Source organism: Eumetopias jubatus, unplaced genomic scaffold (assembly GCF_037043125.1).
Source record: "Eumetopias jubatus isolate StellerSeaLion01/CBP00866 unplaced genomic scaffold, mEumJub1_p1.0 scaffold_3, whole genome shotgun sequence".
Lineage (NCBI taxonomy): Eukaryota > Metazoa > Chordata > Mammalia > Carnivora > Otariidae > Eumetopias > Eumetopias jubatus.
Genome location: NW_028274809.1, coordinates 174,278,651 through 174,304,067, shown reverse-complemented (window position 1 = coordinate 174,304,067; position 25,417 = coordinate 174,278,651).

The window sequence follows — 25,417 nt, the reverse complement described above, 5'->3', positions numbered from 1 at the left end:
TAGTGAGAAAACTCTGAGTCCGTCATTTGTACTTTTAATGTTATTTATGGATATTTCTCTGTATAGTCAATTTAGGAATGATTTTCAGATATAATTAAGTGTAATTTTGATAATAACTGCCTAGTTGCTTATTATTTTGGTAGAAAGTTATTCTTGCATTTTTGTTTTCTAGAATAATTTTCATAATTTAGTAATTATCAGTGCATTTGAGGTTACATATAAAACCATTGAATTTTGCTGTTATTTTAGTGTTCGATTTTTGGTAACCTTTATATTTTTTCTCCTATTGAGACACCTTCAGTACATTCAATTTTTTAAAGCCTCCGTTTCATCTAGAATTTCAAATTTTGAGGCCTAAAATTATACATCTCATTATAAATCATCCCACTATGCAAAATTATCAAATCTATGCAAAATTGCACAATGAAGCAACAAGGTTTGTGGGGGAAGTGGCTCTGGGGCACAACAGTCAAAACTTCATCAGTGAAACATGTAAAAAAAAAACCAGGAAACTAATAAAAAAGTGGAGCACAGTTTTAGACATGTTAATTTGTTAAGAAATACATAAATAAGATACGAAAATATATGTGGTAATTTACCTTGAAGGAAAAACTGAAGTTTGCTTGTAGAAATAGGCTCTGGGGGCACCTGGGTGGCTCAGTTGGTTAAGCGTTTGCCTTTGGCTCACTCAGCTCATGATCTCAGGGCCCTGGATTTGAGCCCTGCATCTGGCTCCCTGCTTAGCGGGAAGCCTGCTTCTCCCTCTTCCACTCCCCCTGCTTGTGTTCTTTCTCTCTCTGTGTCAAATAAATAAATAAATAATCTTAAAAAAAAAAAGAAATAGGCCCTGAAAACTTGTATCTTGTGAGTGAAGGTAAAGTGGTAGAAGAAGGATTATCTGCCATTCAGACAGAAAGTTATAAGTTGTAACAGCACACGTGCATGGATCTGAGTTAAAACACACACACTGAACTGATGATGTACCTGGTAGACGTTTACGGTGTGTGCTTGTGTGTGTATTCTGCACATTCTTACTTCTCTCAGTTCAACCAGGTGCAATTTGTTGCTTTATTTAATGTTCCGTGGATGAAATCATGCATTAACAAACACATTGCTTTATTCTCAAATTGTTCCCCAATAGATCAGCTTCCTTGGAACAAATTTACATTCTCAAAAGAATCATTATACTTGAACCGCCATATTTTTTTCTGTGATAGGTATATAGGATACATAAAGGCATATCTGTGTTACCATTCTTCTTGTTGTTATTAAAACATGAAAAATTTCAGCAAAAAGAAGATTTGGGAGTAAGGATATGTGGTAGAAATGTTCACTGCTCAGTGGCACATGAAGGCCAGTCATTGTGAAACAATGAAAATAAGCATGCAGGGATTAAATAATCATGAGGTTGTTTATGTTAAAGGCATGAATTTAAAACGAATTGAACAGGACACAACTAATACTTTGATAGGAAGCTTCTGCCATTAGTGTTTTGAGTTCACTTGTCATAAATCTAAAACAATTGACAAGGGTAGCTTAGCAATCCAGGATAGTTATTTTCTATCTCTCCCTTCTCCTGGATAACACTGAATTGTGCACTGATTTACAGCTGGAATGAACAAAAGTGTTCTGCATTAAGATATGTATTACAGTTTTTAAGATATTAATTTCATCTAGTAAAGACTACCACAGAAGGGGCAAGGAGTAAGTATACTTTTTAGTTTTCAAGATATGCTTGTGTGTCTTACCAAAATTACTGATGGTGTTGAGAACTTACAATAGTCTTGTGTGAAACAGCTGATCATTTTGGAGCTGGAATAGTTCAGTCTTAGATATGATGAAAGATATTTTGGTGGGAAAAAATCCATAATCAGCCCAACAAGGAACAAAACTAAACTTCCAAACAGAATAATTATTACCAATTTAGAGATGAACTGAAAAATGACTGAAACTTGGACCTTTAGAGAGAATTGAATTATAAACTACTTTCAGCCATTTGTGGAAACATCTCCAGCTTGAATGAAATTAGGTTCTTTTTATAACTTTTTATAACATTTTCAAGTATTTGGCTTGCCCTTTACAAAGTTATCATGTCTGAATTTAATTCTACCAATGCAAAAAGCAGGTGTAAGCATATTTATTAGAAACTTTCAAGTTAAGTTTCATTGTAACTGGGTGCAAATTGATGCAGTTTACTGAGTTTGCTTTATATTTTTCATTCTCATTTTGAGTACCTAGAGGTTACTGTTATCAGAGCATCATGCTCTTCAACTTCATTGAGAACCAAAGAATTTCTATTTTCCATAGCCTTTTATGATATCTCTTCCATCTCAGTCTGATGGGATATAAAGATGCATCCTGAAACTTTTTTTAGGGCAAAGCCCAATGGATTACACACATAAAATAAAATATAACTGAAATGCTAGTTAATGAGGTTTTTTACTTTTATATTTTTCTCCTTTGAATGTCAAAAGACACAGGAAGTGATATGTTTTTTTTTTTGTCCCAGCTTTTTTGAGATGTGACAAATTACATTGTGTAAATTTAAGGTGTACAGGTAATAGCTTTATATATGTATATATTGTGAAACAATAACCACAAATCAAGCTAATTAACACATCCATCACCTCACATCGTTACCAATTCTGTGTGTGTAATGAGAACCTTTCAGATCTACTCTGTTGGGGGCGCCTGTGTGGCTCAGTTGGTTGAACATCCAACTCTTGGTTTTGGCTCAGGTCTTGATCTCAGGGTGATGAAATCAAGCCCCACATGGGGCTCCACACTGGGCGTGGAATCTGCTTAAGATTCTGTCTCTCCCTTTGTCCCTCTCTGTCTTGAAAGAAAAAAAAATAAAGATCTACTCTCTTAGCAAATTTCAAGTATAAAACACAGTATTGTATTGTTAGATATAGTCACCTTGCTGTATATTAGATCCTCAGAATTTATTCATCTTATAATTGAAAGTTCGTACCCTTTGACAAACATCTCTCCATTTCCCCCACCTCCCAGCCCAGGGCAATCACCAATCTTCTCTCTGTTTCAATGAGATTGACTTCGTTTTAGACTCCACATGTAACTGAGATCATACAGTATTTATCTTTCTCTCTTTGACCTATTTCATTTGGGAGAATGCCCTCAAGGTTCATCTATGTTGTTGTGAATGGCAGAATTTCCTTCTTCTTCTTCTTCTTCTTCTTCTTCTTCTTTTTTTTTTTTTTACTTAATAATATTCAATTGTATATATGCACCACATTTTCTTTACCCATTCATCTATTGACAAACACTTATGTTGTTTCCATGTTTTAACTATTATAAATAAGCTGCAATAAATACGGAGGTGAAGTGATTTCATTTCCTTCAAATATATACCCAGAATGGAATTGTTGGATCATACAGATGTTCCTTTTTCAATTTTTTGAGAAACCTACACATTGTTTTCCATAATGACTATACTAACTTACACATTCCCACCAACAGTACACAAGTGTTCTCTTTTCTCCACATTCTCACCAATACTTATTATCTCTTATCTTTTTGGTAATGGCCATCTTAACAGGTATGAGGTGATATTTCACTGTGGTTTTGATTTTAAATTTTCTGATGATTAGCGATGTGTTCACCATTTCATATACTTGCTAGTTATTTGTATGTTTTATTTGGAAAAATGCCTATTCAGGTATTTGCTCATCTTTTAATCAAATTGTTTTCTGTTATTATGTTGTATGAGTTCCTTACACATTTTAGGTATTAACCCCTTATCAGATATCACACACAAATAAAAAGATATCCTGTGCTCATGGACTGGAAGAATTAATACTGTTAACATGTCCATACTACCCAGAGAAATCTATAGATTCAGTGCAATCCCTATAAAAATTCCAATGGTATTTCTCAGAAAAATAGAAAAAAGCAACCCTAAAATTAATATGTAACTACAAAAATCCCAATTAGACAAAGCAACCATAAGAAAAACAAAGCTGGAAGCATCACACTAGGTTTCGATTTTATACTACAAAACTTCAGTGATGAAAACAGTATGTTACTGGCAGAAAAACGAACACCTAGAACAATGGAACAAAATAAATGCACATATGTAGAGTCAACTAATATTTGACAAGGGATCCAAGAATACACCAGGGGAAACGGATATTTTTTCAATAAGTTGTTTTGGGAAAACTGGATATTCATCTGTACAAGAATGGTTTTGGACCTCTATCTTACATCCTTCACAATAATTAATAGAAAATAGATTAAAGATTTCAATGTAAAAGCTGAAACTAAAAAAAAAAAAAAAAAAAATCCTAGAAGAAAACATAGGGGAAAAGCTCTTTGATATTGGTCTTGGCAATGAATTTTTTGGATATGGCACCAAAAGTATCAGCAATAAAGCAAAAATAAACAAGTGGGACTACATCAGCTTTAATAGCTTGTGCACAGCAAAAGAAAGAATCAATAAATTGAAAAGACAACTTATAGAAAGGAAGAAAACATTTGAATTGATGTCTTAACAAAGGAAGATCTAAGCCAATATCTCATAGAAGCATGTGACTCTCTTTGCTTATTGTTTCAAATTTAAATAAATAATTTTAGATTGGGTGATCAGATTTCCTTGTGGTATGCTTTTGTCATATGTTGATAATTAAATCTAGATTTGCTGATTTAATCCATAGCGAAAGTAAAGGGTAGTGGGTTTTTTACAAGCAGGTTATTTTCTTTATTTATCTCAAAATTTTCTTCAGAAGATCATGACAGATAAGCAAAAATGTTCTTTTTAAATTATGTGTAAATATTTTCCTGTTTTGAGTATATTGACTGATATGATAAATGCTTAAAAATAAATCTATTTGTCTTCTTTCTTGGTAAAATGTAATAGAATCATATTGCTTTTCTCTGGCACAGGACCAGATTCAATGGTGTTCCTTTGTAAAGATTTTAACCTGAAGATAAGATCAACAACAAAGATATATTTAGTTTCAGTGAAAACATTTTAATTCAATGAGATAGACGGCCTTACCTTCTCTGATAGTCTTAACAAAATTTGAACTCTCTTTCCTCTAGGGTCCAGAAAAAATGTTTGAAGAGCAGTATCTCACAAATGGAAATTTGGATAAATGCCTGTTTTAACCAGTCTACTTTGTTTGTGAGATATGGCTTCCATGACTGTTGACTACTTTCTTCCTTGTAAATTTCTACCCAGGTATGACCTTATTGATGTATTTTAGGCATTCTGAAATATTGATTCTTCTATGTACAATGTTTTGGAAGTTGCAATGTTCTTTTATCCATTTCTAATTAGTAAGGAATTTTTTTTTTCTGAAATTACACACAAAAAAGTGACTACTTGCTCTTTTCTCTGAAGGAATATCTAGACTGATGAAATAGGGGGGAAAAAGCTCACCCCTCCTCCCACAGTGAACAGAGTTTTCTTTTAGATTTAAATATTTACTTACCAGGAAAGTTTTATATGATTGTGAAGTTGTATCAAGTCAAATGCCTGGGAGAACTATAAAATTGGGGATTTCTCAAATTGGATTTATACTTGGAAATAAACACAGATTATATATTTAATTCTCTGAAAGTCATGATGCAGCTCAGATGAAGACTATATGGCACTACTATTTTTTTTTTTCCCCTGAGTCAGCCTCCATTGAAATTTCAACAAGCTGTTCTACTAGCCTCTATATAGAAATTGGCAGGCAGCTAAAATCATTTCTCTTTGACAGAATCCATAAAACCAAACACTGTAATAACTTCTTTGATGGAATTTTAGTGGTGAAGCTCTCTGTCTTGTTACCATTGCCATTCACACTCCAACTGAGCCTTCACCTATAGGGAATGATTATGATGCTCTGTTGTCTCTGTTTCCACCTGTGACCCGTGATCAACAGGAAAATGACAGTTTTTCCTTAAAATTAAGTTGATACTGGGCAAATAAGCTGTCAGAGAAAATCCTCATTCTCTAAGGACCTCTCTGAGTTGCAGCAGTGACCTTCTGGACTAACAAAAGGCACACTCGTAAGTTACTGGATGCTCTTTTTTCTCTAACCTTTAACATAGGCAATTGGAAAGGATCATCTACAGTGGCCTTATACAGCTTCAGCCTAAGATGCCTGAGAGGAAAAGAAAGTAACATAATAATAATTTGGAGTCTCCCTTCCCCTATGCTGGATTTTAGCTTTCCATGTATTCTTATTGTAATTGGACTAGAGATGAAGTTCAGCAATGAATCGGGATGTTTTATCCCAAAATTTTGCAATTGTTACCTGAGAAGTACTTGTGCTTGTATTTTGAACCCAGAAGCATGATTTCTCAAAATAGGATGCCCTCACATGAATAAGTTGTTATCCCAAGAATAAAATGAAATTAAAGACTATTGTATTATGAATCTTCAAGGATGGCGTTCATGGTTTTGTTTCAAGCTTATATCAACATGTCGTATCGTGAACCCTTCTGATATGGCAACAGAACCCAATTCCAATAAATGAAGTTCTGTGAATTGGGGCCGTGCCAACCCAGATGATTAAAAGAAAAGAAATGGATTAAAATAAAACATGGTTTGCTTTTTGAAACATTTACATTAAAAATATATATAAAATATAAAAGCTATATATATTTTATACATATTTTTTAAAACAAAATGTGTGTTCCTGATCACTATGAAAATCAGTTTTAAGATTACCACATTTGGAATTCATATTTTATTAAGGCACATCCAATGAGAAAATTTTAAATCTGGAAATATTCTAACTTTTGAAATCATGAAAACTGTTTGACTTAATTGGAAGTTATATATGTATATATATATAAAAAAAGAGCCCAACCCTGTATTATGACATTAGTAATACAATTGTGGTTTTTTGATTAAATTGATAGGTCTCTCAAATTGTCAAAATAAAGAATTTATTAAAATTGGAAACCTGCTGGTATTTCAGTCCTGTTATTAATTTAGTCTTTGGTTTGAATCATTTAATAATACAAAATATAAGCTTCATGTGAGTGGCTAATAATACAAGAATTGAATAAATATCCTAAAATGCAGTAAGGTTGATCAATATGACAACTGACCAGTGGACTGGCTATTCTATTTATAAAGTTAAATAGTGAAAGGAATATTGATAATATGTCACAGGAGTGCCGGAGAATTTATTATGATTTACGTAAGTTTGGAAGGAAAACAAAGCTGAAATTTCATGTTGAGTTGAAGTAATTGAAAATCTATTAAACAAATCAAACCAAAGATTAAACCAATAACAGGACAGAAATACCAGCAATTTTCCAATTTTAATAAATTATTTATTTCAGACAGTTAAAATGAGAGATCTGTCAATATAAGGTTTTCAACAAAAAGCCAAAATTTAAAAGTTTTCCTAATCGGAATCTGAACTTTTATTAGCTTGAATTATAAATATTATATTACAATTATGTCATAATTACTAAAATTAAATGTTCTGAAACATAAGAATGCATGAACAAAATACCTTTAAAAAAGTCTAAAAAGAAAGTTCAACCATGGCTTAGGACAAAGACTTAGAGAACTATGAGAACAAAGTGATATTCTTTGTGAAACTGCAATAGTAGAGCAGCAATGGATTAAATTAATAAACAAAATTTTATTGTTCAAGATTTAGTCCATCTTTTTACCTTACTTCCAGCTGATTCTCACTAAGGAAGAATGATGATAAGAAGGAAAACATAAAAAGGGTAATTATAATAATATTGATAATTCTAATGATGATGAAAGTCGCTCTCCCAACATGACCATTTCTATTCCCTTCTCTCATGACCTCCAATCACCCCTCTTGTATCTCACAGAAAAGGACAATATTACAAAAGCTGATTACTCTCCTTTTGATTCACTTAGAGCTGGACTCTCACCTCTCCGTCTTCCCAAATTCCAAAGACCTATTTATACTGTAACACATATTTCAATAACTGCTTGCTCACATCTCACCACTTACAGTTTAAGAATCTATATTCTTAAGTTCTATATTCTTAAATCTATATTCTTAAATTCTCAACCAAATTTTGTTGGATACAGAAAAAGCCCCATCTCTCTTTTCTTTTTCTCCTCCTTCTCCCTCTTCTTTCATCTTCTCTTCTTCATTTTGAGATTTGAAGAAGAGGAAGATCCTGAATTTGCCCCTGAATCTGTAGAAAGAGTGGAGAATAATGTTCTTCCACTGAATATGTATCCTATGCGTCTTTCCTTTAGTAAAAATGGGAATATGTGATAGCTAAACAGCATGTGTGAAATTATTATTGTTATTAAATTCTGCTATTTTGCACATTAAATGTGGAGAACCCACGGCATCGAGGGCTTGAAGAAATGGAAAGCATCCAGAGAAACCATGATGTTTATTTTTCTTGAGCTGCTTTCAAGATTGTCTCTTTTATCTTTGCTTTTTAGCAGTTGACTATAATATGGTGACTCATTCTACCCTTTGAATTTATCTGTTTGGAGTTTCCTAAGCTTCTTCAATCTATAAATTTAAGTAGTTTGCTGAATTTAGAACATTTCAGCCAAGATTGCTTAAGTTAATTTTTCTGTCCCATTCTCTCTTTCTCCTCCCCTCTGGGACTCCAATTCCAAATGTGTTCAATATATTGAAGCAATCCCACACAACTCTGACATTCTGTTTGTTTATTCAATCTTTTTTTCATCTTTTTCTTCAGATTAGATTTTTGTTGTTGTTGTTGATGTATCTAGGTGTTTACTTAATTTCTCTGTCATCTCCATTTTATTCTTAAGCTTATCCAATGATGTTTTTTTTCATGTTTTAGATTCCATTTTCAGGTAGAGAGTTCCCTTCTATTCAATTTAAATTTAATTTTACTTAAATGTTTTGGATTGTGTTTATCTTTATAAAGGTCTCTATTTGTCTTTTCAATTACTCTTTATTTTCATTTATTATGGGAGCATATTTCTTCACCTCGTGGAGCCTAGGTAATAACTCCTAGACTCATTATAATACATTAGTATGGCATTATATCTCCCCACCCCCCACCAATGCAGAAAGGCTGTCAAGAGTTACAAACATTCTAGGGTCCAAAACTCCCCCTTAGAACCTGTGATAGGAGTTCCCGAATGATTGCAAGCACCCTCCATTAGAGACCACTCCACTGTATGTCACAGCCTCTCCCAGCCCAGAGACCCATTAATACCTGATTCCAAAACACCCTAGATGGAACTTGACTGTTCTCCCACCTTGAGACTGTACTTTCACTTTAATAAACTGCTTTGTGCTTGCTACTTTCCTTCTGGCTGTCTGTATTTGAGAGTGGATCCCCCCATAAATCTTCTCATGGGAAATCCAAGGACGGAGACCACCATTCACACAACGTGGACACACCCCTAACAATAATATAGTACAAAATTTATTTTAGAATTGTTTTTCACATTTTTCAAAACATAAAATACAATTCTAAGCACATAGAAAGAATGTAGAAATGTCAGTTTGTTGACTATCCATTTACAGATTGGTGGAATTTTATGTAAACATAGAATAAATGTTTTTCTATACATATTTTCAGTTGCTTTTAAAATAACCTTTCAATTGCACGTTAAGTATGGTATTAAGAAAATATCATTCCAATCCCACTGATTAATCATAGTGTTAATACATAAGATAAATTATTTCATTCCCCTGAACAATGCAGTTTTGTTATCTGAAAAACAAAGCAAGCAGCCCAAAATATTAATTTCCCTCTACATTCAGATTAATATATGAAATACAAAAACATTGGCTTGTTTTTAATTAAATTTATTGACTATCTGTATGTGTTTGTGTCTTTGTAGGCATGTAAACTTTGTTCTCTGTTTGCCTCTCTGTATTTAACCTGAAATGAAAATGTTTCAAATAAACTTTTGTGTTAAAAATAGCTTGCCTTGTTACTCCTCTCCCTAGTTTCCCATTAAAATACACATGTTACTAAAGAAAATGATACATAGTCTCAGTGCTACTGTAATGTAACAGTAGCATGTTCTCCATAGCCTGAATGTTATTTCCATGAAGCGAAATTGTTAAAGAATGTGGCTTAATTGATCATCAACCACCCTTTGTAAGGAGATGAATAGCACAGTTGATTAGAAAATTAGAGAAAATATTTTTGAACAACAGACATTATTGTTTCACCAAACTCAATATTGAGCAGTATTAATAGTACTACTTTGTAAAATGCGGATAAATCTCCCCCTCTCTTTTATCACCTTTCTCCTTTATTATTTCCTGCATTCTTCTTTTTGTTCTTTTTCCTTTTCTCCATGCTTTTCTGTCCTCCACCTTCCATTAGTTTAAGAAACTCATTACTGACATTTTCAAGATACAGAGCATAAATATGATCCTGATTAATAATTCAATCAGTATCAGATGGAATGATGCATACAGGATAAATAACTATTAATTTAACCCTTGCCTTATTTTGTTTTTCTCTTATTCTTAATTATCATTATTACTATTATTACTACTTTGGTTGTAGCAGCTCAGCCTTTAGCCTAATACACACGTATCCTCATTTTATGAATTGGAAAGTTGACAAGGACTTAGGATAACAACTGCTAGGTTGTAATTTGATCTTTGAACACATGTCTATCTGGCTGTAAATCCATATCCTTAAACATCATGAGATACTGCCTGGCACGTGATACCTATAAAAATAAATAAAGAGAGAAAATACAGGTTGCCAAACATTCAGGCTGATGCTGGTAGTCTATTTCTGTGTTATGAGAGTAATTTATGGAAAGACAAAGCAGGTGGATTTGGACTGATGAGTAGTTTCCTTACATTAAAAAAAAGGATATTATTCCGTATCAACTTAGAATGAATTCTTATTCCTCTTGCTTCGCTGATAATTATTTTAGAAACACAATTCTGTGTCAAAAAGAAATGCTGACTGGCCATTCTTCTTTGGTAGTGGTTTACTACCTTTGTTCATTTCTAAGATTCTGTAGAGATACCCTAAACCTACAATGGGTTCTAAGAACTTATGAGGACTAGATAATTTTGAGAACATTGTCTAGACATGAGAGAATGGAGATGAGGAAGACTGAATGTCAGTTAGCTCAGACAAATTATATCTTTTCATCCCAATTTACATTAACTATATGACATATTTAACAACCGCTCACACTCAATTTTATCATACTAACTAGAGATTTTTCATGTGATTTTAAATTTGTGTAAAAATATTATAATTATTGAGATATGGTTATCATTACCTCCCTTATATTTTAAAAAGAAAAAATTCCCTGAATAATATGTTAAAGTTAAATTAAATGTTTAATTTCCAATGATAATCCCAAAATATGTTTCAAAAGACATCATCCCTTCAAATTTATCAGTAATAGTTTTTGAAGCTTAAAGTTTTTATTTAAATAGTATAATGGGTAAATAATGGTTTCTTTTTTATTATTATTATTATGTTAGTCACCATACACTACATGATTAGTTTTTGATGTAGTGTTCCATGATTCATTGTTTGTGTATAACACCCAGTGCTCCAGGCAATATGTGCCCTCCTTAATAATGATTTCTTTTAAAGAAATTACTAACATTACTTGTATTTTCATATAGACCATTATATATTGGCATATTTATTTTTTTATGGTTTAAAATATATATAGGTCTATGTCTATATATTACTGCTACCTAATTCTTCTACTAAATATCACAGTGTAAATACGTTTAATGTTTTGTATTAGTTTCAAAATGATATGGCAAAATTCAGCTATATAAATGTTCCAGAATATTTTCCATTATCTCATTGTTAATCATTTACATTATTTGTCTTTCTCTCTTCCATACTAACTTGTAATGTTGTTTGAAAACATAAAAGGCGGATGTGGAGTCTAATATTGCAATATTTACATATATCACACCATCACATTGTACACAAAATTACACAATGCTATATGCCAATCGTATCTCAACAATACTGAAAAAATAAAGTACAAGCCAAAAAAATTTTTAATCCAAGTTTAGTGAGCCTTGAACCCTATCTCTGGATAGTGTAGTATTTGTTCAATTAGGAGATGACATTTCACTGTTTGCATGTCATAGACAGTTTGTGGGTGCACAAGGAGCCCCAAGCTTTCATTTTGCTCTGGGCCCTACAAATTACATAGCTGGTCTTGCATTCAAGTGGGTGGAGTACCTGTGTAGAAAGGTAGACAGGAGAGCTGATTCTTCCAAGTATTCAGCAAAGAATCTGTATTTAATAATGGTGAGTAGTACCAGATGTTATTGAAGTAAAAAATGTAAGAAAAGAATTTAATGTTTTGAAACTGATTTTTAGTTTTTGAGAGAGCGATCTTCTGAGCTGTGGTAAAGGAGAGAATGCACTCAAGTGGATATGAATTTTACACCTTGGCCTGGAGATCATACCCTAATATACAAGGCCATGACACAGTACAAAGAGCATGTGGAATTGGTTGGTACTTTAAGATACTAGCTCAGTCATCTCTATGCTTCATGACCTTATGCAAGTTGTAAGTTTTCTCTTGCTCCATTGCAAAGTTGAGTTAGTCATGCCAATTCCAAGGTAGCAAACACATAGCCATCATGCATTATTTATTGTCTCATATGATGCTGGCTTCTTGAATGTCTGAAATTATTTTAATTTTTCCTAACTTTAAACAACTGTGGATTTCAAGTACAAATACAGATCACTGGCTTCTTCTAAAACATAAGAAGTTTTGACCACATTGGGTTGGCGTTTTAACATGACAGGAATCACCAGGAACTAATACCTGCCTGCCTTACAGAAGATGTATGTTCTCCACTTGGAAAAAGTCTCAACATTTCCTCTTACTGCCCCCACCTTCTCCCCTCATGTGCCTACTTACTGCAGAAAGCTCTGCTTTGTTCCTAACTCACTTGGAAGGATTGAGAAGATAATTAGACAAATAATAAAGAGAAGATGCTCAACCCATATTTGATGTTAAATAAAAGAAAACCTAAAAAGAATAAGGAAAAGGATTTTACTTCCACTTATGATATCCTGGGTGGTATTTATATTCTAGAATCATCATAAAAACCCTGTGGATGAGATGCTATTATCTCCATTGTAACAGAGTCAAACGTGTTGGTGATATAGATTACCCAAGTAAGTCTACAGAGCCTATAAATGATAGAGAGAAGATCGAAACCCACCATGTCTGGCTTGAGAGTCTCTCATTCAAGGTCTGCTGTTACTACACCCGGTCAGTGGGGTAACTAGGGAAGTAGAATTCCAAATTATGCATAATGTTAGAATACTCTAATTTGAAACAAGTATTAAATTGAATCTTATGAATTTAAAGTAAGGGAATAAGTGTAAATGGAAGGGTCTTTATCAAAGACGTAATTCTTATTCTATAATGTTTATATGCAAAATAAAGACAAATATATATATATATTACTGAAGAGGGGTGGAAGAATATTTAATTCTGTTAGCCACTGAGATCTCAATATATATACACCTCATAGATTATCATAATAGATTCATAGAGATTTTGCATATAATCGTGCATAAAAATGAAACAGGCAGCTTGTTTTAGGAATGAATTCTATTAACCTTTTTATAATAATTGTGTTTGTGCCTTCTAATATTTCTTTTGACTACATCCCCTACCCTACCTTTCAGCATGTTTAAATAAAGGGTTTTCATTGTGATTTTTTATAAAGATTTTATTTATTTATTTGCCAGAGAGAGAGAGAGAGAGCACAAGCAGGGGGAGCATCAGGCAGAGGGAGAAGTAGGTTCCCCACTGAGCAGGGAGCCCGACGTGGGACTCGATCCCAGGACCCGGGGATCATGACCTGAGCCGAAGGCAGATGATTAGCCAACTGAGTCACCCGGTAGTCCCATTCATTGTGATTTTAATCTGCTTTAACATAAGTTTCCATTCCAAACTAAATTAACAAAACTACAGCAAGAAGGGAGAAAATATTTGCAAAATTTAATATGGAAAGTTTAGGCAGTCAAAGCTTAATTGCCTGATATACATTAGAAATCCTAGTATTTTGGCATTTGGCAATATAAAAGTAATCCTCAAGACCATGACAGGCTGGTCTCTTTGGTGTGGTCACTTCCTGCAGAATCAGACTGTTTTCATGAATATCAATGGTGGAGTGGCTGAACTATTACAACAGGACAAGTTGCCTCAGTCCTGTCTCTATTATCTTTTTTTTTTAAGTTGATTTATTTTTTTAAGATTATTTATTTATTTATTCATGAGAGACAGAGAGAGAGAGAAGCAGAGGGAGAAGCAGGCTCCCAAGGAGCAGGGAGCCCGATGCGGGACTGGATCCCAGGACCCTGGGATCATGACCTGAGCCTAAGGCAGATTGTTAACCATCTGAGCCACCCAGGCACCCTCTATTATTTTGTTTTTTAAAGAAATCCTATCAACAGATGGTAGGAGTAACTCCTGTATATTAATCATTATTGGATTCTTTACCACTTCCTGTGGTACAGGTCAAATGTCAATCAATACATTTTGTTATGAATATCTCAAAGAATTTCAGTCTTAATTAGATCGTTCATAATTTGCACAGAATTGAAGCATTAGTAAGTTCATATTAGTGGTCAAGATATGTAAGCGAAAAATTTAACCTTGGTGATATCACAGAAAACTAAAATAATAATTCTGTTTAAATAAAGCCAAAGGAGAAAAGCAGTCATTAGGAATTCAATATGAGCTCATCTACAAAACACTGCCCAGTTATTGCCATAGAGTGAAAGGAGGATTTTTTTTCCTTGCAGAAGCCAAGGAGGCTGTGTTTTAATTAATAAGTGAAATATATTTTCATGAATATATTTTAATGTAGAAAGTCTGTTGCATACTAGTCCTATAATGGATTACTTTACTTCCCCAATTAACCAGTGAAATTCCTAACCAGTTTTGTGTACATTGACAAATGAATGTATCATTATTATTGTCTCCTTCCAACAACCACTGTCCTAATCATCCTAAAACATAAAGAAAAAAAGTCATACAGACTTTCTTGAGAGAAAGAGCAAAGAACAAAAAAGGGGAGAAGGGGAGATAGTGCAATTTTGCAATGTGATAGCACAAACAGGAGAAGGAACAACACTGTATATTTAGTTACATTTTGCAGCATAAATGATAGCTTTGAGATATATAAAACTGCTACACTTCTGAAAATATGGAAATATTTATAAAATTATAGTGGCCAGTAACTAAAAAATTGTTTAATGATTTTTATATATCTATTCTACCTTGAATGACTTAGCTTTCTACTAAATCTTGATTGATATACTAAAAGTCTTCCAACTTTATTCCTTATTTTTCAGGATTTCTTTAGACATTCTTGATCCTATGCATTTCCAAAAAGTTCTGATGGGGCTAGCACGGGACTATTAGATCACTGGTGAAATTAACATCTGAATCATGGTATATCTCTCCACTTTTAAGAGTCTTTGCTTCCTTTCAACACTTTGTTTAATTTCAGTGTAGAGAACTTGGTCATATTTTGTTAAATTTAATTGTAAGGGTTTTTTAAAAAGTATTTGGTAACTTACGGTAGTAAACTATTTTTATTTATTTACAATAGTGAGACAGGAAACCAGAGGGACCGCATGAGAGACAAAACTGTTTTTTTTTTTTCCTTTACTTCTTTTCAAGCTTCTATTCTTGCTAGGGCCTGCACACCCACCCCATTCTACACATGTCTCGTAAGGCAAATAGCACATGTCCTCCTTGTAAGGGACAAGGAGTTAATGATTCTCCAGAACAAATAACATATAAGGAAGGACCAGGTGAGAATGACCTGATGAAGCTATCATATGTACATTCCAGACCACTGGAGCTGGATGTCTCAGTGCCAAGAGACCCTGGCTCCAAGGAATAACACCTGAGCTCTTGTCTTTGTTCTAACCAGTTCCTGGATGTCTGAGAGGACGCATACACCAGAACTCCATCCTCGGTAAAAAAACCCAGATCCCAAACATATATGAGGATTCCCACCTTTCTTTTCTGAGCCTCCTGGATGCTCAGTCTGTATCTGTTCTCTATCTTCCTTTCACCTCCTGCTAGCTCACATTTGATTCTATCCTTCATGAAGCAAAAGACCCTCTTGGATGGTCCTGTGGGAAACCCCCTGGGTCCTAAGACCCAGCCTGCTGCAATCAATAGTAAATTACTTTTATTTTCTAGTTGTTTACTGCTGATATGTAAATATGATGTAAATATGAAATTCAGTATTGTATATAAAGTGTATAGTCCATTACCTTGTTAAATTAACTTATTATTTCCAGTGGCTATTTTACAGATTCTTTTATATGTTTTTTGGAAATCATCATGTCATTTGCAGATAGAGAGAGAGATTTATTTCCTCTTTGATTTTTTATGCTCTATAATCTTCTTCTTGACTATAAACTCCAGAACAATTTTGAAGTAGGTAAGTATCAGCACCCTTCATTATGCCTCATGCCCAGGGGAAAGAAATGAGCCATTCATAGCTTAGTATGTGCTATTAATTTCTCATAGATGTTTGATGTTAGATGAAGAAAATCTTCTACTCCTAGTTTGCTGACATATTTTTTTTATCATGAATGGGTGTTAATTTTTCTTTTTGTAAAGATTTACTTACTTATTTTAGGGGGGGAGGGCAGAGGCAGAGAGAGAATCCCAAGCAGACTCCCTGCTGAGCATGAAGCCCAATGTGGGTTTCAATCTCAGTACCCTGAGATCATGACCTGAGCCAAAATCAAGACTTGGACGCTTAACTGACTGAGTCACCCAGACACCCCAAGGGTGTTAATGTTTCAAATGATTTTTCTGCATCTATCAAAATGATTTATAGGTTATCCTTTATGTTGTTAATATGTGAAATATTCTGATTGAATTTTGAATGTCAAATTGATCCTGAATTTCTAGAAAAAATTACTATGCTACAATATATGACTCTTTTATATATTCCTGGGTTTGATTTGCAAATATTCTTTTCAGTATTTTTATGTTTGTAATATTTTATCAGATTTTGTTATTAGGGTTATGATGAACTATTAAAACATGCAGAAAAATGAAACCGGGCCACTTTCTTACACCAAACACAAAAATAAATTCAAAATGGATGAAAGTTCTAAATATGAGACAGGAAACCATCAAAATCCTAGAGGAGAACACAGACAACAACCTCTTTGACCTTGGCCATTGTGACTTCTTACTAGATACATCTCCAGAAGCAAGGGAAATAAAAGCAAAAATGACCTATTGGGACTTTTCAAGATAAAAAGCTTCTGCACAGTGAAGGAAACAATCAACAAAACTAAAAGACAACCTGTGGAATGGGAGAAGATATTTGCAAATGACATAGCTGAAAAAGGGTTAGTATCCAAAATGTATAAAGAACTTATCAAACTCAACACCCCAAAACACATAATCCAGTTAAGAAATGGGCAGAAGACATGAACAGACATTTTTCCAAAGAAGTCATCCAGATGGCTAATGGACACATGAAAAGCTGCTCATCATCATTCATGAGCAGGGAAACACAAATCAAAACTACTATGAGATACCACCTCACACCTGTCAGAATGGCTAAATTTAACACAGGAAACAGCAGATGTTGGTGAGGATGCAGAGAAATGTTAACCCTCTTACAGTCTGGTGGGAATGCAAACAGGTGTGGCCGCTCTAGAAAACGGTATGGAGGTTCCTCAAAAAGTTAAAAAAATAGAACTATCTTAGACCCAGCAATTGCACTACTAGGTATTTACTCAAAGGATACAAAAATACTGATTCGAAAGGGTACATGCACCCCCTCCCCGATGTTTATAGCAGCATTATTAACAATAGCCAAACTATGGAAAGAGCCCAGTTGTCCATTGACTAATGAAGGGATAAAGAAGTGGTGGTACACACACACACACACACACACACACAAGAGGAATATCACTCAGCCATCAAAAAGAATGAAATCTTGTCATTTGCAATGATGTGGATAGAGCTAGAGTGTGTTATGCTAAGTGAAACAAGGCAGTGAGAGAAACACAAATACCGAATGATTTCACTCATATGTGGAATTTAAGAAACAAAACAGATGAATATAGGGGAAGGAAAAAAAAAGAGAAGGAAGCAAACCATAATAAACTCTTAAGGATAGAGAAAAAACTGAGGGTTGATGGAGGGAGGGGGGTGGGGATGGGTTAAATGGGTGATGGGTATTAAGGAGAGTACTTGTGGTGATGAGCACTGCGTGTTGTATGTAGGGGATGAATCACTAAATTCTATTCCTGAAACGAATATTACACTGTATGTTATCTAACTGGAATTTAAATAAAAACTTGGGGAAAAAAAGTCAAAAAGTTATTCTATTTCCTGAAAGATTTTGTACAAGAATGACAGTATTTCTTCTTTAAATGTTTGACAGAATTCATGAAGGAAGGTAACTAGTTCTGGAGATTTCTTTTTGAAAAATGTATTTTGATTAAAAAATTCAATCTGTGCATATGTGTGTGTGTGTATACACATGGCTGTAAGTGGATTGTTTGTTCTTATATCAGTAATTTCAATAAATTATATTGTCCATTTCATCAAATTTGTCAAGTTATTCATCAAATTTTATCACTCTTTCTACTTCTATAGGATCTATAGCAATAACCCTTCTTTCATTCCTGGTATTAATAATTTATGATTTTCTCCATTTTTGTATAAATAAATTTTGTTAATTATTTTAAAAAGTAAATTTTGGCTTTATTGATTTATCTGTTGCTTTTCTATTTTATTTGCATGGATTTTCTCTCATTACTTATTTTTACTTATTTTGGTTCTGAATTGCTATTTCATTTGCATTTGTTAAAGTGAAAGTTAAGATCATTAAAATTTAGACATTTGTTTATTTCTACACTAAGTATTTAAAGACGTTCTTTTCCCTCTAAGCACTGCTTTTCCTGCATTCCATAATTTTATAATCCATTTCAGTAATAATTTAATTCAATGTCTTTCTATTTGTTGTTCAGATGATTCCTGTTTTTATTTTTTTATCCAGTGTTTCCAAATCTTCAGGAATGAATAGTATTAGTCATTTTTGCTTCATATATTTTGAAACACTATTAATAGGAGCATACTTTGATGTTTTTAAATAATTCACTTTTTTATCATTTTGAGATGTCCTCAATCATTTCTGATAATGCTCTGTATTTTGATATTAATATCCAAATCCGGCCTTCTAATACTTACTGTTTGCATGTTATATCTCTGTTTCCATATTTTTCAAGTGTCTGTGTCCTTACATTGATGTGCATCTCTAGTGAATAGCATAGAATTGGGTCTCACTGTTTTAATCATTCAGATAATATCTATTAATTCAAGTGGAAAGTAATATTCAATGTAATCATTCCTATATTTGGATTTAGGAATGCTTTTTTCCTATTTTGTTTCTGTTTGTCCTCTCTGGTTTTCATTTTCCTGTATTTTTTTTCCTATATCAAAATGGATTATTTGAATGTATTTTTTCATTCTTTTAAATTTTTCTGTTAGCTTTTAGTTATACCTCTGTATTGTTTTCAGTGTTAGCTCTAGAGTTTTTATCATGCACTCTTAACTTTTTAAATTTTAACTAGGGTAACATTATTTATTATTAAAAAGAACAAACCTAAATATACATATTTTTTTCCCTCTAGGAATGTCTTTTATTTGAATGGGTAATTAATTTTTGGTTGTTCTATAATGACTTATTTTCCTAAGTGAATATGTAAATTTGTGATATATAGCAAATAAGTAACTAATGTATGAGTAAAAAGTGCTGTAAATAAAATACAGTTAAGATAGAAATTGATTTCTTTTTTTTTTAAGATTTTATTTATTCATTTGAGAGAGAGAGAATGAGAGATAGAGAGCATGAGAGGGAAGAGGGTCAGAGGGAGAAGCAGACTCCCTGCTGAGCAGGGAGCCCGACGTGGGACTCGATCCCGGGACTCCAGGATCATGACCTGAGCTGAAGGCAGTCGCTTAACCAACTGAGCCACCCAGGTGCCCCGATAGAAATTGATTTCTGAGTCAAAGTTACTGTAACATAATTTGGGATAGCAATAGTATTCTTTTTTAAATATAACCTTTATTTGGGAATATTTTACCTGACTATATTTAAATTCCTTTAATCCTTCTGTTGATCTTTATGAATAATTTTTTCTTGTCTTTAATTGTCCACATAATAATGGATCATGATTTTATAATATAATTGCAACAAAATTGAATATACCAATTACTATCCTTTTGAAAGTAGGCCACTGATGAAATCATTTTTTAACATTTATTTATTTGTTTTAAAGAGAGAGAAAGAGAGGGCGAGTGGGGGGAGGGGCAGAGGGAGAGCAAGAGAAATCCTTAAGCTGACTTCTGGATGAGCATGGAACCCAAAGTGGGGCTCAATCCCAGGACCCTGAGATCATGACCTGAGCGGAATCAAGAGTCAGACCCTTAACCAACTAAGCCACCCAGGAGGCCCAATGATATTATTTTATATACCTTATACAATAAAAATTCCAGTTTGTTTTAAGCATCTGAAGTTGAAAATCAAATACATATTAATCACATCTTTAATTCAAAAAAAATCATCTTTGACTAATAGCTATGTCTCGTGTTCTTTGCTGAGTGTTAAAAAATAGAACACTAGGGCGCCTGGGTGGCTCAGTTGGTTAAGCGACTGCCTTCGGCTCAGGTCATGATCCTGGAGTCTCGGGATGGAGTCCCGCATCGGGCTCCCTGCTCAGCCGGGAGTCTGCTTCTCCCTCTGACCCTCTTCCCTCTCGTGCTTTCTATCTCTCATTCTCTCTCTCTCTCTCTCTCTCAAATAAATAAGTAAAATCTTTAAAAAAAAATAGAACACTAATAAAGAATTTGTATCCGACCTATACGGTTTTCGGTATATCAGTTTTGATATAGGAGAAGTTAGGCTACACACAGAAAAGCATGTAATCTACACTGAAGAAATAGGAACATTTCATATTATGTTTAAAACTTTATGTAAGGAAACATGGCTAGATGAATAAATTACCTGGACAAGTAATAGTATCATGTTTTGCATAAGGAACTCTCAATAGATGGAGACATTTTCCAAAGTGTCTCTGTCTTATTATTAATATTCAGGGGGACTCTCGACCTCAACAGGTTTATTTATCTAGCAAATTATATTCAGAGATTTTTTTGTTTGCTTTTAAAAATAAATGAGACATTTCTTTGTTATCTAGATTATGTAAGAAAACTGGAGAAAAAATAGATTTTTAATATAAACAGAAAAAAAACAAAATGAATTTTTGTGTTTATATTTAATTTAATACTCATTTTGAAAAATATTCCTGTTCTGATTTGTTTTGAAAATAGATTCAGTATGTGAACTAAAATAGTGCTTATTAACATAGCATTAATATTTACCAATACAAACATAAAAATATGTTCTCCTTTAGGGATTATGTTTTATCATGCTGAGATATCTAATTTCTGAATTTTTTTAGTGTTTTAAATTTTTTTTTAAAGATTTTATTTATTTATTTGAGAGAGAGAGCACAAGAGGGAAGAGGGTCAGAGGGAGAAGCAGACGCCCCGCTGAGCAGGGAGCCCGATGCGGGACTCGATCCCGGGACTCCAGGATCATGACCTGAGCCGAAGGCAGTCGCTTAACCAACTGAGCCACCCAGGTGCCCTAGTGTTTTAAAATTTGAAATTGAACTTTTGTGGCTGCTATTTGCTTGTCCTTATTAATTTTGTTTTATTGATGCTTATTAAGAGGCATTTTTTAAAGAGACATTTTAGATCAGCTACTTTAGCACCTGTCATCTTTTTCTTAACTACAGAACTTATTTTAAAATAAATTATATTCCCATAACTCATCAGGTTTTGAAGTCATGTTGTCAAATTCATTATTTCTATAGAATCTTTCCCTCCCCAATCATGATCACGTAACACCTATAGGTCCTTTCGACAAAAACTCCCTAGGTTTTTTCCTGAAAGAAGAACGGTGTTTCCTGCTAGCTGCAAATAACAGGCTTTGGTTTATGGTTTGGTTTAACCTTCGGTTTTTTAAATGGAATTGTGCAACCTCTTTCTCAGAATGTCTTCATCTACCTGTCGAGAGCCACTGGACACTGACTTATGCCTTCCGTGGGAAGTCAGTACCACTAATTTTATTTATATGTTTAACAGGAAAAACAAACAAACTAAACGCAGAGACTTTATAGATTTTTCAACCATCAGCTCTTCTTTTAAAGTTAAGCTTTTATTTCTTGCACCAGTGGATTGCAATCCTTGTCCCCTGTGCTCTTGTCATTATTAACATTGTGTAATTTTATTCTGTTAAATGAAATCCATATATTGCTATAAAAGAGTGGAAAATGGAAAAAAATATTATTCAATAATACCATAAGGCTATCACTCAACTAGAGGGTCCTGTAGCTTTCAATACCTGTCATTACAACACATTTGATTTGAGGTTTATAATATAATAATAATATCAGTGTTTCCGAGTATCGGATATTATGTGCACATTGTCTGCCTTTCCCACTGCATTCCTTTTCTCATCATCTTGAAATCTAGATTTCTGCCATAAGTAAACTGACTTAGGTTCTTAGAACATGAAAGATTATTTCATTGTTGCTTCTGGTTTTTGTACCTTATTCCCCATCTGTGTTGTTGTTTTTTTTGTCTAGTGAAAATATACTCCTGGTTTAATCCTCTACTCAGTGGTCACCTTCATTATGATGTTTTATTTAAATGCAAGCAGATTCTCTCTCTGCATTATTTTTTATACTCCTTGCTCCTTACACAGTGCAGTTCTGAGTGGCCAATATATAGCACCCCTTGTTTTTTCTCTGTAATTCGCAACTGAGGAGAAAACAGGGGAAACAAATAGATGGAGTGAGAAGATATATCCTTTAATACTGATGAAGCAGAGTGGAGACACAGCTTTGGATACGGAGCCAATGAGCTGGCTAATGTATTTCTTTAGTGTGACACATTCTTTCAAAGGGTCACTGACAAAGCCAGATATGCAAAATGTCTTTGCCAGGGAGAGTTGCCATGGTAAACTTGACACAAAGGGCAAGCTAATATATTCCACTTTACCTGCAGGCAGCAGGATCTAAAAGAGAGAGGGCCTAGGAGGACACGCTCAAGCAGACTTTTCCTTCTCCTAAACCCAACAATCAAGTAAGTCAAATTAGAATTCGCAAAAGGACCAGTGGAAATTAGGAAATATAAGGAATGGGGAATACAAACTCAGTCCTAACATTCCCCACCATTGACGAGATCTGCTAGGTGGAAATAGATACCTTCTCCAAGATCAACAGCTTGAAATATGGCAGACTTTCCTCCCCTGTGAGAGGCCAGTGCAGCTTGTAAAAGCTGAGGATGTCCATGCCGGACAATTTCTGTCTCTCCATCTGTCTCTTGCGGGGTGGAGCTGACTAGGCCAGGCCGAATGAGGCAGCCCTTGTGACAAAGTATCATTTCATTTCATCCTCGGAAACCTACATCTGAGCCTCCAAGTGTTTTTGCTGAAAGATAGCTAAATACTATCCTAGCTTATACAAGAAGACAAAAATGTTTCTTTCTGCAAGTCTCACTCATCCTAATTGTGTCCTTTGACAACTGGTCAGGACTGAGGACCCGGATACTGTGTAGTTTGTCTGGTTCACTCGCTATACCACCTACAGCTAATACCTACATACATGTCCTTGTAGACATAGCAAGCAACACGCCTTATTTCTTCCACGGGGGCCTGTACTCACCTCGACTCTTTGCAAACACTGTGGCTATGAACATGTGCATGCGAGTGGTGTGTTCTGTGCTGCGCTGTCTTGGAGACTCACTGGCAGAGGGGGCTGGAGACAGTGTGGCTGAGAGAGAGTGTGAACAGGTTAGAGATGAGTGTCCTGAATAGCACGTTTGGACATCTACTATGTTTTTAAATTCTCTGAAGCTATCGTCTCTGAGCATTGTGCACTGGGCAGGCTCTGTGCTGTACATGGGCACACCCTAGTGAAAAAAAACATACAAAAAATGCAATGGAATGAATACGTCCCCCTAAAATTCATATGTCGAAACCTAATCTCCGATGTCATAATATTCGGAGGCGGGGGTTTTGGGAGGTGATTAGGTCATGAGCATGGAGCCCTCATTAAAGGAATTAGTGTCCTTATAAAAGGGACTCTCAAGAACTCTATTGTCCCCTCTGCCATGTGAGGATACCACAAGGAGCTTTCTGTGAACAAGGAAGTGGGTCCTAACCAGACACCGAATCTGCTAGTACTTCGGTCTTGGTCTTCTCAGCCTTCAGAGTTATGAGAAATAAATTTCTATTGTTTATAAGCCATGCAGTCTGTGGTATTCTGTTCTTACAGACTGAACAGACTGAGACACACAGTGAATAATCTCTACCCTTATAAAGGTTTTATCCACGTGAGGATATCAGTATTTTAAAAATCTCTTTCTTGTTTTTTTTTTTTTTTTCCTTTTCAATGGTGCGAAGTACATAAAAGAAAGTAAAGTGGTATGAGAAAAAATAAGGAAAAGGATGAATTCAGTTGGGAATCCAGAGAATACCATTCTAACAAATTACATTTTATATTGAGATATTAGACATGAGACACGAATGGAGGTCAGTCAGTCTATGATAGAGAGAGCTGCTTTATTCCAGAACATCTGTCTTCTAGAGACACGAGGTTCAGTGCGAGATTGCGGTTCCGGACACAGGTACCAGATATCTTGGTTGACTTCTTTACATAATTAATGGTCATAAAACTCCAATTACCCTTCATTGAGCTACAAATTGCTCCAAAGATCTGCGGAAACTGACATAGGGCAAAGAACAAAGAGAAGAAGAGCCAAAGACAGTATGTAGCCCAGAACAGGCATATAAAAAATGAGATGACTTAGAATAATCTTGAGTGTAAAATATGAAAGTAAAAGTACTCGAGAAACATGTAGTTAAAGAGAGTTAAACAAACTTGTGGTGTAAAGTAACTGATCAATATTTCTTAAAGCTTCTGGTTATCACATACATTGAACATTGTATGGATTCCACAAATATTAGGTGCAAACTGTCCCATCATTAATTTTATTCTTTTGGCCAATTCTTCCTTCAGAAAACCACTTCAAAAAATAGTAACATTAGTTTTGGGGAGCTGTATGTATTACTGTAGAAATGATAAACTGAGTGTTCAGTCATTAAAACCAATGCAAGAAGAGGAAAAACTCTGCCAGGTCTCCTGAGGAAGGAGAGTATTCCTAAAGAATTGGACTTAATACTGAATTTTTAGGAAGTAAATGTAATGAATGTTCACATAAGTTTGGGCGGGGTCTTTCAGTGCAAGTTTAGAGAGAAAGGAAACACAAATGTCTATTAAATAGACACAAAAATGAATTCAGCTGAAATTATTCAATTGTTTTGGTAGTATCATTTTATATTTTATTCTT